Source organism: Talpa europaea (genome assembly GCF_964194135.1).
Source record: "Talpa europaea genome assembly, chromosome: 16".
In the NCBI taxonomy this organism is placed as follows: domain Eukaryota; kingdom Metazoa; phylum Chordata; class Mammalia; order Eulipotyphla; family Talpidae; genus Talpa; species Talpa europaea.
The window spans coordinates 33,363,320-33,377,259 of NC_140084.1; positions in this window are offsets into that span (position 1 = coordinate 33,363,320).

Sequence of the window (13,940 nt, forward strand, 5' to 3'; positions counted from 1 at the left end):
TAGAGAAATAATAATTGAAGTTCTTGTGGTAGAGTAAGTTTGTGGTTTACTGGATTATAATTATGTAGACTCCATTATTGAGGGAATTTTTTAAAGTTTAATATATGGTGATGTTTACTTTTTCAATGAGGAAATATAATACATATTGTTTTCTGAATTCAATTTCCATTTTGCAGATAAAGAAAATAAGGGCTAAATGACTACCATTAAGGACGGGCTTCTTTTGATCTAGGCCTTTGCATATTCACAATCTCATTACATTCAATGCATACAATTGAGACAGGTGTTATTATAGTCATTAGAAAACTGAGGAAATACAAGATAAGAAAAGCTAGCTAACTTGCCACATTCTGCATATCTTAGATGTGACAGGTTAGTACCAAATCTGGTTTGACTCAGGCCCCTACAAACTGGATCAAACTGAAATGATTTCAGGTGCCGCTGCTTTCAGTTCATACCAGAAGTAGACACAGGGGCTCCTTATTTTCCTCTCCCAAGTTCATATTTCTGTTCTGGCCCCAAATGGCACACTCATGCTCTGCACAGGCATGCAATGCTTTTCTGCCAGGATCACTTGGAAACTTCCCATTAAGCACACATTCTGCTCTCCCAATCAATTCCCCACATTGCTCTCCAAGAACACTCTGCACAGCTAGGCAGTGAGGCTTCATATTAATCATGTTTTCTAATTATTTATTTATTAGAACAAGGATGCTGAACACCTGGCAACATTTACATTTGCAATTAGGAAAGCAGCCTCACTCTAGCAGAAGTCTGATCTTATTACTTGCCTTTGCCTTCTACAACCAAGTTGGCTCAGCAGTGGAGAAAGTTCTATTAATATAAATGATGAAATAGTGAAAGTAATCTCTTTCCCTACCTTCAGATTTAATATATATATTGGGTAAATGCATATACTTGAAATTTAACTTGTGATATATCAAAGTTGTTAAGGAGAAATACAGGGAATACTGGTATATTTATCTCATGCTTTCTTTTATTCAAGATATTTTACTTGAGCACTTGCTGTAGTCAAGCCACTGTGACTGAAACTATGGCTAATGTTAAAGACATGAGTTCAAGCAAATCTGTGATCACTTTCTGAGTTACACTTAGCACTTAAAACTTCCATGTCCTTCCAACAAAATGGATATAATAAATGTATCTGTCATCGGTGTCATATGTTTTGTGAGGCTTAAAATAGGCATCAACCATAGAACCTAATTTATAGATAATATTAGTTGATTCTTCCTCCTCCTTCCAGTTAGGCATGGTGATCATAGACATGAAAGGTAACACCATGGTCACTGTCTTTCAATCAAATGCGGAAAATAAGGTAGAATTAAAAAAAATACATAATGGATAAACTGATCAGTGTCACAGAAAAAAATCAAATAGCAGAGTGAAAGTCATTTTGCATACAGACATAGAAAAATCATCTAGTCAAGCTTTCTAACTACATATAATATTTAGAAAAGGGAGCTAAGGTCAGAAGAACTTTACATAATGAATGGCTTTAGAGTGAGCCTTAGGGCTGCAGTTTATCCTGTAGCCAAGTTATTCCATTGAGAACCAAAAGTCATGCTTCATGGAATTTAATTTAGCCATTGTGTACCTTGTGGGAGGGCAATTGAGACTAGAAATGAGAAAGCCAATTTGAATACTTTATAATTGTAATTTCATAGATAATGCCAAGTCCTCCAACTTTCTGGATTCACTCTCTAAAATTCAAACTCCCTAAAAGAACATTTCTCTCCTTTGGAAGAAATTTCAAAACCCCTAGAATCAGCAGTCCAATTGCTTCAGATGTTAAAATTAGCACACCTCTGCCTTGCTGTAGGGACTTCAGACTAGAGATAATGGTGACCCAAACAAGGGCAGTGAAAATGGAATTAAGAAAACTTGGAAAACTCTCCTATTGAATGACAGGCTCTCAGACAGGACTTGTGTACAGATTAAGAATTGCTTATCTGAATTTCTTAAAACAAATATTTGGTAAACTGTCTTCTGAAAGACTGGATAATATGGAGAAATATTTCTGAAAATACTGGTGAGTGTATTGAAAAGGGAGTAAGTTGAAATAAGAAAGCATAGTGAAAAATCAACAGGGTGACATTAGAAAAAATATTTTTCTAAGGGATAATATTAACCTATGAACACTATATGTTCATTAAATATATGAAGTAACAAACATAACAGGTGTACATTTTCAATAAAGTTATGCTTTGTGGCATAACATGTAATTTATAATTACATTATTGTGATTTATAATTACATTATAAATTAGAGCAAGTCAAACATATATTCTGTATCTCCACTGATCTGAATAATTTAAGTTGTGCCCTCTCTATAAAGAATGAATCAATGAAAACACTATTTTGGGAAAAAACAGTATGTATTTGTTACTCCATGCTGGATCCTCAAAAAAAGAAAAGAAATGAAATAAGTCTTAAAGAATGGAAAGTAAGCAAATTTACTTCAGCATATCATCAAAATTTGAATAAAGATACACTTAAAAAGAGATAGCAGGCAGCTGAATTGTTTACCTGGTGGGGATCCAATTGCCCTACATGGGAAGTGCAGGCTACCTGCATGGAAAACAGATGTTAGCACTTTTACTTAATGTGGTACCAGGAAGTTGGTGAGGAGACAATTTTGTGTTTTTGTTAATGTTGTGATTTTTACTGTTTAGTAAATTTTCAAGTCTATGTATTCCTAAAGGAGACGAGAGCACTTATTCATTTTTTTTTTCTTTGCTATATCCACACACTATATTTACTGTACTCTGTATTCATTTGCAATAATATATGAATGCCAAAAAAAAAAATGTTGACCTCCTTCAAAAAACTGACTGATTCTCTAAACCAAAAAAAAAAAAAAATTTTGAAACTTAGATGTGACCTTTTGTTGAAGTTATTATCTTCAAAGCCAGTCCAGTGCACATAAAAATCTATACGAGGAGTGCATGCTTTCAGTGTATATTTGTTCCACAAATGCTTTCAGTGTTATGTAGCATGAACAGAGCAATGGTTTAACTTATATTGAGTTCTTCAAGAACTTTCCCTCCAGTCTCATAATTGTGAACACTATTATCAGTTCTGAAACCCCTCCTAGAAATGTCAGACTGGTTATTCATCAGTCTTATCTTTTTCAAGCTATTTTATCACAAAGATAAGGAAATTAGGGAAAAGAGTGATTAGGTAATCAGTTGCATATTTAGAAAGAGATTGAATATATTTAAGAAACAAGGACTCAGAAACTGCTCTAGGAAAATGCATAACTTGTATCCCTCAGGAACTTGGTCAGCCAGAGCCTAAAGCCAGATTGCCTATATTCAAATTCTGACTCCCAAAACAACTGGTCTGTGCTTTATTTGCTCTAGCTTTAAAATAAAATTGATACAAATAGTCCTTCCTTACAAGGTGCCTATGAGAATCAAATGACTAATACATGTCAAGTGTGCTAAGAATGAGGCTGCATAGATCTGTGTGTTAAGTGTATTGATTTCTATTAATAATATTTCATGATTAGGGATTTAAGCTAAAATTCTTCATTTTCATAATTTGGTAAACTGGAAGAGAGTTTGAGCTGTGAAGCACGAGTATATCTTTTACTTTTTAGTTAAAATCCTACACTAGAGTGAAAAATGACCAGTTTTACATATAACCTTTCCCCTGATTTTATTAATATTCCATGTTTTATGTTCAGCATCCACACAAAAATTACATGAACTTCCCTGAATACAATGGCTTAATCTCTCTCTTCATGGGGGATTTTAGTGAAATTTCTTTTTCCTGTGGGGTATTGCTGGTCTCTAGTGTTTCTTTGATCAAAGAGTGAGTTGATGCCACAGTGACAATCAAGTCAGCGCCGTGGGCTGAACAACAGATTTCCAGCAGAATATGGCTAATGATAAAAGGTGAAAATGGTGTGTTAGTCTCAGACCTCTTCTCTGTACTCTCTTAATTTCTTTGTGTTTCCAGTCAACCCAGTTTACACTGTTCCCCTGATTCTTAGTGAGAAGCTATGGCCATTAGCAACCTCAAGGACAGTCACTAACTGAAGAAATATTTATGTACACATCAAACTTTTTACAATGCAGCACAAAATGCAGAATAATAGCAATAGTATTAGAATGCAGGAGATAGGTGCATGTGTGTATACATGTATGTATTTCTGTGTCAAATAATGGAAGGCAAAATACTTTAGTGATACTGAGATTATTGATTTTAATTTTTTCTCCTTTCTGTTGTATAATTCTATATATCATATTGGCTGTATGATATAACATGTAATGTATAAACTTTGGACTCAGTAGATTCAGTTTTAGACAGTTCTCCTAAAGTAATTATCAGAAAGGTGTACTGAGTTGTGTGTCTGTGTATGTCTGTGTGTGTGAAAGAGAGAATTCCATGTGTTTACACAAATTCAAAAATTGAGGTAACTTAGCAATGCATACATTGTGCCCACTTAAAATAAGATCATTTGATTTATAGGAGATAGATAGATAGATAGATAGATAGATAGATAGATAGATGCATACATACAAAGACAGATAGATAGGCCCACTTGCAGATGGATACAGGATATCAGGGATATACATTGTTAACAAGTAGGGGGATTTCAAAATGTCTTGGTCCCATCATTCAGGCTAACATTGCTTAAGAGAAGGGTGGATCAGCTAATGCTTCTGGATAATCCTTATACACTACAGATATATTTACTTCACATACTAACTGTCATTTGAGTGTTAAAATCTTTCTTTTTAAAGAAAAAGCAAAGAGTTGAACTCACAGAGACTGAAGTGGCACATTTGGGATTTCAACCCAGGTCGGTCTAGTTCCAAATCTGATGCTCTTTCTACTGCTTCAAGCTGCTTCCACAGCAGTTGGAACTTGTCTGCATCTGTTCTGTTCTTGTTTGCATTTTTCCATTTTGAAGCAACAGCCACCCCCTGTCCCACCATGCTCGGTAACACATTGATTTCCTTTCCTATGGCTGAGGCAGATCCACTCACCTCCCTGGCATTCATGAGCAGCTCCGCAGAGCGCTGAGCATCTGGCATTCCACCCAGCGAGAGTGACTGGGAAGCACAGAAAATCCCTCTGAGAGCAGGCAACATCTGTTTGATAGGCAATGAAAAATAAACCCGTAATAAACTCATTTTAGGAGCAAAAAATGGCTCCTCAAAGTGCTGATTATTCATTTTATGCAAGTGTAGTAATGTTGGTGTACTTGACAAGTAGAAAAACAGCATGTCCGGAAGCAAATGATCACAGCCAGAGGGAAGGCCCCTCACACCGGGAGCAAACACAGGCGATGGCTGATGAGGAAGCATTTAGAAAGATTACACAGAAAGCCGGTACCACCTGTGGCTGTCCTGGCACCAAGAAGTGACCCAGGTGGTTGAGCTGGGTGAATACGTGTCAGGAATGACTTTCAATTTAGTAGCATCGACTTCCTCACACTGCAAACCACCAAGCTGCTCCCGAGTCATTCAACCACCAGGGCCTTCTTTCCTTTTGCTACCCACTGTTTCCTTCATTCAAATATTTATGACATATGCTAATGAAAACATCTTTTTATGACTGAATACCTTAATGAATACTGTAGTTATTATAAATAACCTACCACGGGTTTCTTTTATAAAAATTTATTTATGCATACAAGAACTGGGGTACAGGTCAGAGGTGTGTGTGGGAGGGGGTTAGAGGATTCACCGGAGACAGAGTAGGAAGCAGAACAGGCAGATTGACTGAAATACACTGCTGGGGGGAGCAGCGGGAGACTCAGGAGAGGTCTGCTGCATCATGTGGGTCAACTCCTTGGCTGGGGATCGAACTCTTGCTGCAGTGGCTGCGGGTAGCTTCATATGCTGCATCTTAATCCATTGCGCCACCAAGTAGGCCATGCCATCCATGGCTTTCAAGCTATCAGCAGCTACTGCAGCATGAGTTCGATCTGGATGGGCCAGGGAGCATCAGACCTCTCCTGTCTTGCCCCGCTGCTCCCCTCAGCAGTGTATTTCTTTTTTTTTCCCCTAAAGATTTATTTGTTTGTTTGTTTGTTTATTTATTTATTTATACAAGCACTGGGTACAGTCAGAAGCGCGGGAGGGTGAGAGAATTCACCAGAGCCAGAGCGGGGAGCAGAGCAGGCAGAAGGACCGAAGGACACTGCTGAGGGGAGCAGCGGGCGGCAGGAGAGGTCTGCGCGCCATGTGGGACCCTCCTCTGGTGGCCGGGGAGCAGCCGGGGATCGAACCGGCGCTGCAGAGGCTGCGGGCAGCTTCTCAACCCAGTGCTCAACCACTGCGCCACGGGGAGGCTCCAGCAGTGTATTTCAGTAGATCTGCCTGTTCTTTTCCCCACTCTGTCTTTGGTGAATCCTCTCACACCCCACACCTCTGGCCTACACTCCAGTTCTTAAATGCATAAATAAATAAATCTTCTAAAATTTTTTAAAAAAATCTCAAGATGTAAATGAATATAATAAAAAGGACTGAAGGGAGAAAAATAATAATTAAAGAATAAGATCATCCTTGGTAACAACTATGTTGGATTTAATTAGAGAGTCCACTGGCTCTAATTATAACTGTGGATGTAAATAGAGAATTCAGTCTCCTTTTTTCTGGGTTTGGTCTGAAAGGAATGTACTTAGTGGTTTTTCTCAGGAAAACTCATGTACCTTGAGGAGGACAATAGAAAGTAGATCAAGAGTTATTCATGGGTTAGCACAAAATAGAAGCCAAATAAAACTGTCTTTGTCGTTATTGTTCTCTTGTTATCATCTGTCCTTGGATAAATTTTAATTTTAGTCTCTAATCTCTTACATGTCTGCTCTCTGAATCGGATGATTTATGTCAGAGATATGAAAACATAGAGGAGGGATGGGAAGGCTTGGGGGGAAAGTGAGAAATAGAATTTCAGAGGACAGCCTCTCAGATATCAATAGGTTGTGACAGCAAAGATCAGAATATTATTCCAAGAAAATGATGCATCTATGAAATTGAGGCTGGCCAGTGCACTTAGCAGTTGGCACTTTCTACTGCTGACATTGAAGATCAGTCTTTGTTACTTTTTAATCCTGCAGGAATTCCCTGTCCCTAGCACTAATAAGAAGACAAATGCAATCCTGTTCCCATCTTTTTCTTCTCCCACCCTCAGGAAAGTACCACATTATGCAGAAAGAGGAATGACCCTTGGAGCCATTTATTTAGTCTTGTTTTTTTTTTTTTAATGATTTAAAAAAAATATATATATATATATATTTCATCGTTCTTCCTGTTTGTACAATGCATGCTTTCTTTTTCTGGGTATAGTCCCCCCAAAATTCCCACCACCAATTCACTCATGCATCATCACCATCGTCCGTCGTGAAAGAACACATTCCCCTCCCTTGTTTTGATCCCCCTACCTCCCCACCGCCCCGCAAAGTATCTCTGATTAATAGTTGCCTGTTAATTTTGTTTTTTGATTTATTAATTTTTTTTCTGATCCCTTGTTTGGTTCTCCTGCATTCCTCCTATGAGTGAAACCATCCAGTATTTTTCTTTTTCCTTCTGGCTTATTTCACTGAGCATAATCCTTCCAGCTCCATCCATGCTGCTGTGAATGACATAAGTTTATCTTTTTTGATTGCTGAATAGTATTCCATTGTGTATATATACCACATCTTCTTAATCCAGTCATCTATTTTGGGCATTTAGGTTGTTTCCAAATCTTACCTATTGTAAATATAGCTGCAGTGAACATGGGGGGGTGCAGGTATCCTTTTAAATTAAATATTTTTGTGTCTTTTGGGTAGATTCCTAGGAGTGAAATTGCTGGGTCATATGGAAGCTCCATTTTTAGTAGTTTGAGGAGGTTTGACTTTGTACTTCACTGTTTGCTAGCTCTATATCCTTGGACAGTTTCGTGCTCAGTACACTCATTCATAAACTAGATCAAAATGTTTAGGGGGCCTCACTGGTGGCCTAGGGGTAAAGTCTCAGTGCTGTCATTGTGAAGGCCTGAGTTCTATCCCTGGCCAGAGAGCTAACCCACATATGGAGCAGCAGACCTCCCCTGTCCTTTAGCAGTGCATTTCAGTAGATCTACCTGTTCTCCTCCGCACTCTTGTCTCTGGTGAATCCTCTGAGCCTCCCACCTCTGGCCTGTACCACAGTTCTTCTACACAAAAATAAATGCATAAAATGTTTTAAAAAATAAATAATATTAGCTGATATGATTGTGGTAAGCATTAAATGAGATAATATTTATGAAGTACTTAGAAGAGTGGATGCTACATACTAATTATTCAATAAACAGTAGCTCTAATTCCTGTAATCATGACTGTGATTATTTTCTCTGAGCCTAAGTTTCCTCATTAGTTAAATTTGAATAATTATACATAAGGTTGGAGTGAACAATGAACGATGTGCATTTTATGCTTTCTAAATGATAGCTGTATTCAGCATAGCTTCAAAGAGATAGAGATATAGGGCTTATCTAGATTTGTTGATAAATTAGTATATACCCAAATAGCAATGAGCATGTGATTAATTTGATGTATCAAGAGAAATTCCAAAGTGAACCTCCTGAGTTTATTGTGGCACATTCAAAATCAATATCTGTCAAGACGAATTGAGGTTTTATAAATAGAAAATAGCAAAAATAATTTCTAAATCCCAAGTTTAGATGTTCAATAACTTAGATGTTCGTTTTAGGGCAAGTTACAAAAAAAAAAAAAAATCCTAAAACCTAAGCCATCTCTGCCACAAAATTTACACATTGTAGATTTGCTACACATAATCTCATGAATTATAATCTCTTAATTCAGTTGTGCTTTTAATGCCTCACTCCATGCTGAGAAACACTTTTATGTCCATTTTTATACTGGTCTCATTCACTGGAATGCCCTCATCTCATTTCTACCCAAGTCAGCTACTTCACATTTTTTAAATTTAATCTCAAACATACTTCTGTTATCCTACAAGTAGTCAGTCAATATAGTTTTAATCTGCATTTCTCTATAATACTATAGTTGTATTCTAGTGATAGTTTATTGCAGTTAGCTTAATATTTATAAATCTACTTCTCCCATTGGAATATGATAGCTTTAAGGTGGAAATAAAGACTAGCTAGTTACTTAACTTTTTTTGCATTGTATGAATTATTTTCTGTGATTGTATCTTCTGTTTTCTTATACTCCATTAAATTGTAAGGAGTTTTTTTCTGTGTTCTCTGTTATATCTTCAGAATCAAGAAATGTTTTGGTGCCTCGTAGGCAATCAATACATAGAATAATAAGTGAATGAAGGAGTCATTTTTATAGAAATTAAGCTAGTGCCTGGCCGTGTTAGCTACTCAAAGGAGTTGTGTTGTATTTAACAATAGAAGTAAATGATAATGCAACGGTAACTCATTAAGAACTATCCATTTGCAGTGATAGTCAATTTCTGTGATCAGAAATTCACATAGAATGAATAGGAAGTTAAGGAAGTTCACATAGAATGAATAACATGTTGTAGAAGAACAGAGGTATGGAAGAGGGTGGCATGATTAGAGGATCTATAGCAAATGGGTCAGAATGAAGACAGTTACTAGAAAACACTGTGAATCCACAGGCAGTGAGAAACTGATAGGTCTGCTGTGCTATGTTAACAAGTCTGCACTTAAGACTAAAAATCTGTGGAGCCAGAGCAAATTTTGATCAGTCAATTTAAGGGGATTCACTTGTGCAAAAGAGTTGGCTATGATCTCTGCTCCTGCACTCTAATAGGCTGAATCTGTCTGTCTGAATGAACCTGAGCTCACTGTCCAGAGCAGAACTGGAAAGAGTGGCTATGGAATACTGTGTGGCAAATTACAGGAAGCAGGACATCCAGTTGACTTAGAAGGGGCTATATATGTTGCTTCTTTCCAAGTGCTGGTGACACCTAATCATCATCTGAAAATGTTATTTCCAGAAAAGGAAAAAAACTTGTTTATATATACACACACACACTGCATATGTGTGTTTCTGTGTGTGTGTGTATAGACACACACACACATATTCATGTAGCTCCTGTGCCACAGAGACAAAGAATAACAAAATTACTTTCAGTCATTCTTATAAGGACCGATGAAAGATTATTGGAATATTTTGTCTTGTGAGAAAATTAAAAAGTAAGGTATCATAAATAGGATTTTCTAAGATAAATGGCTATGTAATGCTTTGTCATCACTCTTCCATAATTAACTAAATAGATTATTGTAAGCGTTTCCATTTTAATTCATTTTATTCAGAAGAGTAATTCTATGATCTTCTGATAGGTTCTTATTTGTACATTATTGTATAGAACCAGAAAGAAGAGTGTTGGATTAATTAGAAATCTTATAGAAAGTTATTTACATCTTTAGGTAAATGTATTTGTATTACATATTAATATATAAAATATATAATTCATTATATGTACTCACTAAAGATTATGTAGATTAATTGGAATATTCTAATGGCATCACTAGAGATACAAAAGTATTAAAATAGCAAACCTCAAATTTTGTAGACTTAACAAACAGTATTTAACTTCCCATCAAAACAATTTAGATGTCAACTAAAAACACTGGACAAGTTTTTTTGGCGAGGGTGTGGAGAAAAAGGAACTCTTCTGCACTGTTGTTGGGAGTGCAAACTGGTCCAACCACTGTGGAAAGCTGTGTGGAGATTTCTGGACCTACTATACATAGAGCTTCCATATGATCCAGCAATTCCACTCCTAGGTATTTACCCAAAGGACACAGAAACATCAATTCCAAAGAACACCTGCACCCCTATGTTTATAGCAGCACTGTTTACAATAGCTAAGCTTTGGAAACAACCCAAATGCCCAAAAATAGATGACTGGATCAAGAAGAGGTGGTACATATATACCATGGAATATTACTCAGCATTCAAAAAAGATAAACACATGCAATTTGCAGCAACATGGATGGCACTGGAAGGGATCATGCTCAGCGAAATAAGCCAAAAAAAAAAAGAAAAATACCGGATGGTCTCACTCATAGCAGGAATCTAGAAAACTTAAATAAGGGACCAGGAAAACGAATAACTATAAGAAAGTGAAAATCAAAATCAACAAAAAACTACGAACCAGAGACACTTTTAGGGGGGCGGGGGTGGGAGGGGAGGGATTGGGGTCAGAATGGGGAGGCTGCAATTGTATGGGGAATATAAAAATAAAATTTATTATTAAAAAAAATAAAATAAACTTACTTTTAGCTGTTTAAAAAAAAAAAACACTGGACAAAATGTACAAATAAAATACCTAAGGATTCTTAGGAGAACACAAAAGATTGTGGTGGTGATAATTGTCCTGGTAGTAATAGTGGGGTGTGTGTGTGTGTGTGTGTGTGTGTGTATGAGTGATGGAGAATGTGGCTATAAACGTGACTTGCATGGGAGTGACAAATTCAACCATGTTAGTGTTTCACCCTGTGAGACACTTTGTAACAAAATTGCTGAAAGACCAAAGGTAAAAAGAAATAAATCTTTAGGGCTTCTCTGGTGGTGCAGGTCTTATAGTCTCAGCACTGTCAAGCTCTCCTGGTGGTGCAAGGGATTGAAACGCAGCCTATGAAGCTATCTGCAGCCACTGCAACACGAGTTCGATCCCCCACCAGGGACGTGACCCACATGGTGCAGCAGACCTCTCCTGACTCACCCGCCCACTGCTCCCCTCAGCAGTGTATTTCAGTCAATCCATCTGTTCTGTTCCCTACTCTGTCTCTGGTGAATCCTCTCACCCCTTTTCCCCCGCAACTCTGGCCTGTACCCCAGTTCTTACATGCATAAATAAATCTTAAAAAAAAAAACTATCAAGCTATCACCAGCCACTGCAATAAGAGTTCAATCCCTGACCAGGGAGCTACCCATGTGGCACAGAAGACTCTCCTGTCTCTCTCACTGCCCCCCTCAGCAGTGTATTTCAGTCAGTCTGCCTGTTTTGCTCCCCACTCTGTCTCTGGTGAATTTTCACCCCTACATACACCTCTGGCCTACACCCCAGTTATTGTATGCATAAATAAATAAAAAGAAATATTAAAAAAAAGAAATATTTTATGCATCCAGGGAAAAACAACACATTACATTTAAGGAAACAGGGATTTCATACCGCACATTTCTCGTAATACTATGGAGGCCAGAAGAGCAGGTAACAGTGGAATTAGCATAGTTTTATTATTAAACTTTTTAATTTTGAAATAGTTTTATCCTTTGAAGTTGCAAAATACTATACACAAGATTCCCTGTGTCCTTTACCCAGTTTCCCTCAATAGAAGTCTATTGCAGAAGTACCATATATTATCACCACTGGCATATTGACTTCGATATGTAGGGGTTTCCAACACTGCATAGATCCATTGTTTCGCTTTGTTCCCCACACCACTTCCTTCCAACCCTGACTTTCCCATTAAAGTCTGACACAATTATTAATCATTCTTCATTTTTTAAGGTTTATTTATTTGTACAAGAACTGGGATACAGGCCACATGTGAGGGGGTGAGAGGATTTACCAGAGACAGAGTGGGGAAGAGAACAGGCAAACTTACTGAAATAAACCATTGAGGGGGTTAGCTGGTGAGACAGGAGAGGTCTGCTATGCCATGTGGGTATCTTCCTGGCCAACAAGGATTGAACCCACACTGCAGAGGCTGTGGACAGCTTCATAGCGCAGCGCTGAACCGCCTGCGCCACCAGGGAGGCCCTCATTCTTCATTTTAATAATGTCATTTTAAGAATGCAACATTAGTAGAATTATAGAATAGGTACCCTTGAAACTGGCTTTTTTAATTCAACATGATACTCTAAGATCCTCCCAATTGTGTGTATCAACAGTTTGTTCCTTTTTATTGCTGATTAGTGTTCTATGGTTAGATAAACCAGAATTTATTTCATCCTCAATAAATTGAAGGACATAAAATATTTTCCAGTTTTGACCTATTAGGAATAAAACTATTATGAGTAATCATTATAGATTTTTTTAAAGATTTATTTATTTATTTATTTATGCAAGCACTGGGTATAGTCAGAAGTGCGGGAGGATGAGAGAATTCACCAGAGCCAGACTGGGGAGCAGAGCAGGCAGAAGGACCAAAGTACACTGCTGAGGGGAGCAGCGGGCGGCAGGAGAGGTCTGCGCGCCATGTGGGACCCTCCTCTGGTGGCTGGGGAGCAGCCGGGGATCGAACTGGCGCTGCAGAGGCTGAGGGCAGCTTCGCAACCCAGCGCTCAACTGCTGCGGCACCAGGGAGGCCCTCATTATAGATTTTGATGTGACCGTAAGTTTTCATTTCTCTGGGATAAATGCCCATTAGTGTAATTGATGGATCATAAGGTAGTTGCATGTCTAATTTTCAGAAGAAACTCCCAAGTACTTAATCCATAGCGGTTATACCATTTTCATTCCCACCAGCTTTTCCATACCTTCATTAATATTTTGAGTTCTCATTTTTTTAGGCACTTGATAAGGATGGAGTAAAAACTTCTGGTTTGGATCCGTTCCCTTAATGGATGATGCTGCTGAGTATCTTTTCATGTGATTGGCTATCATCATAGGTTTATCCTCTTCAGTGAAGGGTCTTTTCATATATTTTTCATACTTGGACTATTTATTTTACTGTTCAGTTTGGACAATTCATTGTTCTTCTAGATATCAGTCATTTATTTGCTTGTGTGATTTGTAATATAGTCACTAGTCACTAGTTGAGAAGTTGGTGTTGGAAAGACCGTAAGTAGGTTTTGCCTTTTTATTTAAAATTTGAAGATTGGAGGAGACATGAGACATCTTGTCAGTGTACAGGACAAAAGTCGCTAAGATGTTATTCAATTTCAGTTTGCTATTTTCTCCACCTCACAGTTTACTTTTGTAATGAAGGCCTTTTCTTAAGCAATAGATGGAGAGAGTCTTCTTTCCATGACAT